The 4179-nt window shown below is 47.6% G+C and overlaps 1 protein-coding gene across 1 annotated transcript in view; it reads right to left on the bottom strand.

The window, feature by feature from the left end:
* Positions 1-6: 6 nt before the first annotated feature.
* LOC100741515 (protein FAM76A) overlaps positions 7-4179 on the bottom strand; it is a 41162-nt gene continuing 36989 nt past the window's right edge. Inside the window, exon 7 of the mRNA XM_003492678.4 lies at positions 7-140. The gene's annotated coding sequence lies outside the window, so the exon portion shown is untranslated. The remainder of the gene's footprint in view (positions 141-4179) is intronic.

Here is a 4179-nt window from a genome sequence, read left to right as displayed (position 1 = left end):
CGCCAACCAGACGAAGAGAGTAACGTCTGCCTACGCCACTTTGACCTCCGGCCACGTGGTCAAGAGGCTTCACTTTTAATCGCGCTCCGCTCGGATCGACTCTGCTCCGGCCGGTTCGCTCCTGCCGCTTTGCACAGCGTCTGGAAATTAACAGCCACGAGATTAATTCTCCCCTATGACTAAACATCGCAGGCAAATTTTTTTCTTTCTTTTAGGGGAACTGATGGATCGGATAACGGAGCTCGAGTTTTTGTTCCTTTCTCTCGCGTCAAACAGGTACTGGAAACGACCAAAGTCTGATCGGTGAATAGCGAGGGACGTTCGCGAAATTTTGTCGACGATTTTACGAGAGGTCATTGTCCGAGGACAGTGACGAGATCAGGACGTTCATCCCGTTCGCATTGTCACCGTAATAACACCGCGTCCATCTTCTCCAGGCAGACGAGAAAAATCCGACTACCTACGTCTCTTGGAAATCCGTCGCCTCCAGTGTTCGCTAAACAATAGAGTGACATTGTCACTCCGAAAATTATACTACTACGCTATCTTTGAACACCCGCCATCTATTCGAATCGAGCGTCGATCATATTCGACGACTCGACGAACCTCTGTAAGCTCTTCGTTCATCCACCTCGAACGCTAATTGCAGCTGGTTCGATACGAATTCCGGTGTCGGAGAAGCGAGGTCGTTTTTCATCGGTCGAAACGAGCCTCGCTGGCGTCGATAACAGCAATCGAATCGATGCTCGGTTTTATCGGTTCCATTGAACCCAACGGTCCGCTCGGTCGTTTCACCTTCGCTTCGAACGGTCGCTTAACAGTACATCTTTCGGATGTAGATTTCCTCGTCGATGGCTGGAATGACGAAATTCACTCTCTCGCATGCGGGTCCCTATACGCTCGCCAGGCCACGCCACGGTACTTTCGTTACCGTCGAATGGAAAAGTTCCCTAAACGCAATCGGGACAAAACGACTCGGCGTTACCGTTAGTCCTCGCGGTGATCGTGCCTCTTACTCGTCGTTCGTTCGAAGGCGGCCGCACCTTGGCACGAAGATAGAGGGTGAAAGCCCTACGAAACCATTCGACATGAATGAACGTGTTTGTTTCGAAAACCGTGATCGTTATCGCGTTCGATGACCGGAAGAGTTCTATGCGTTCAAACCAATAAAGATTGCTCTCGCTGGGACAAATTTCTCAGATACTCGAAAAGTCTGTCATCGATGAAAGTTGTATCTTGTTCGAAGAAGGTTATTGGTCTTTGCATACATTTAAAAATATATACCTAGCGTTGAAAAAAACGTTGACCTTCGAATATTTATCTTGAAGTTTCATATCTAAAAATAATTTCAAGCGAACGACCTCACTCCTACGACCATTTTTCTCAACTTACCTCATCCTCTAACGCACGATCGTTGAAAAACGACCGACAAACGACAATAGAGTCTGGAACGTTCGAAATTTCGTTGTGGTGATTGTCGTGACTAGAAGGTCCTCTCGTCTCTTCTAGCACGGCGACTATCGTCGGACTCTCTCGTCGCGTATGCGTGCCGCGTACCGGGTGCTCGATGCACATGCACATGTACACACAAGCCCGTGTACACATAGACAAACGCTCGCGCCGTTCAGGAACTGCGATGCGTGACCTAGTGCCGTTGCGCCGTTCTACCTTCGAACTAGGTCTTCCTCGTTCCCAACTAAGTCCGTGCGGCCAACGACGTCGAGAATGCACCGGCGCATCGGGCCCGTCATCTTTCTAATCTTTTGCGATACACCTGCACCGCTATTCGTTCATCTTTCTGCTTAATTCGTAAATGTTCCTTCGAACATTTTTGGTTCGAACGGTTAGGTCTCTGTTTAATCAGCCATTGCGAGAAAACTTGGAATTCGTGGAACTTTCGGTGGACCTAAGATGGTCGTAGAATGCGAGAACGTTGCGCAACCTAAGAGATTAAACCACCTCTATTCGTAGTTTCCGGAGAAATTAATCTTCTCGAGTGAACAAGGTAATATGCTTTGGGTTTCGTCGAGCGATGATTCGCTGAAAGACGTAATAGCTTGTAACGTCGTCGGTTAGTGCTTCGTTAGTATGACAATTTGTTATCTTCCTCTGCAATAATAAGTTAGCAACAATTTTTACGCTAAGTCCTGCCAATCGTCCGTTCTAATTAATCGAGCATTCTAAACTCTGCAGGAACGATCCGGACAAAACCGTACGCCGAGACTTTCTCACCGAAGAGGAAGTTTCGTTTCAGTCGCAAGAATTCGACCGTACCGCAAGCGGGCCCGGTCGAAATCGACGATTACGTAAGGCGATACGTTGTCTTGTATTCCCCTATGGGGACGTAATCGTTTCGGGGCCCCGTTAGAAGCGGATTTGTTTACGTACGGGGACAAACACCTGCGAGAATGGCGGAGGGAACAGTAAGCGAGTCATTCCATAGGAGCTTGGCCAGGTACAAGAACGAAATGCGGTGACGTCGGGTCAATGCCTCGTATACGGAGCAGCATACGACTCGCCGACTTTCCGTATATGCCCAGAAACCACGGCTGAGATTCGTGCTCGAGCCAGATAGCGATAAAAACGAATGTGTCACGGGAGAATTCCCTTTTCAAAGCGGAATCGCGCGATCACCTTGCGCGCCCCCATTCTCACCCCGAAACGGATACCGCTTCGACAACCTACGATCGATCCGATCGCCAATGTCTCGTCAGCTTGTTCGTCGTATTGCTCGGTGATTCGATTCGATCATTCGCGATAACGTCTTACAGCAGCGTTTCATCCGCGGATATTCAAAATCGTTGCACGATAGCAATTGAATCGAACTAGGAGCTGATGATCGATGTCGTTGCTCTTTTTCCTAGAACACGTACGTTCTTAGGTTGTCGAATATTTCTGTGGGTCACGTTGTTGCCGTTATAATAGCGTGGTCAAACGATCATATACAAAAATGTTAAAAGACGTATTTTTTTTTGCGCGGCATCAACGCCAATTTAGATCTTGCGTCACGTAGCACGCGTTTCCTGTGCGCGATCGAACGAGCAACGCGGAGGAGGATCGTTGTGTATTCGTATACGTATGTTGCTTAGTTAGTTACGAAATAGCACGACAATAACGCGATCGTCGATATGAGATAAATGGGAAGCTTAGTCACCGGCGGCTACGAATTCGACAGGTTAAAAGTTTCAGGGTCGGGCTTTTAACCTCGAGCATTGAACTCCGTGCAAAAAATGACTTGCCGACTAGAATAGACCACTGATTCTTTTCGTTTTTTTTACCAAGGATCTGTGGTTTCCTGGGCTTCGCGCAGGATCGCTCGATGAAAATCGGTATCATACAGGATGGTGATTTTTGTAACCCTTGGAAATTTTTCGCGATGCAAAAACTTCCGCGTTGCGTGCGCTTTGCATACAATCGGTAACGCGATTCCAACGGTCGGTCGAGAGGAACCGGTTGTTAAAAATGTGATAAACCGGTCGCCAAAGCGGCGAAAAAAATCGTTGAACCGTAACCCCGCGCTTTTTTTCAACGAGCGCGAATGTTTCTCATCGGAGTTTCTCGAATCCATGTTGGGAAAACGAAAGATCGCAAGAGGCAGACCTTCGCCCGGTTAATTAAGTGCTCGAATGTTGCGCTTAGAACGAATTATGACGTATAGTTTTTCAGGGAAACGTTAGGTCTATTCCACTGACGCAATATTATTTAAGATTAAAAATTTAGTCGTATTTCCGGCCAACCAAGAAGCTACAACTTTTAAAAGAAGCGAGTCAAATAGAGGAAGAAGAAAAAATAACGGGACAGATGACCGTGAGGGAAAGCAAAAGGGTTTTGATAACGACAGACCCGATTCAATTTCATAGTGCCGATCCGATTGATATTCGATAATTGCTCATAAGTTCGCTATTATCGAATATGAATTCGCGATTAACTGATACATAGGTTTACACGATTGAATTTAATCGTAAAAGTTATCTCTGCCAGACACAGAACGATGAAAGGCTTGTCAAGTGCGAGGCGTCGATACCGTTCGATTCGCGGTCAAAGCCATCGCTAGGGACAGCCTCGAGGAAGCAGAGCGGTCGTCGACCCCTGAAAATACTCTTACGCATTGTGTGCCACTTCACTTCTGAGCGGTCTCGAGGCGAGCGAGGACGAAGAACGAGCGAGCGAGCGGCGGCG

This window comes from Bombus impatiens, unplaced genomic scaffold, assembly GCF_000188095.3.
Source record: "Bombus impatiens unplaced genomic scaffold, BIMP_2.2 scf_0815, whole genome shotgun sequence".
Lineage (NCBI taxonomy): Eukaryota > Metazoa > Arthropoda > Insecta > Hymenoptera > Apidae > Bombus > Bombus impatiens.
The sequence above is the reverse complement of the archived record's forward strand: the minus strand, read 5'-3'. Positions and strand labels throughout refer to the sequence as shown.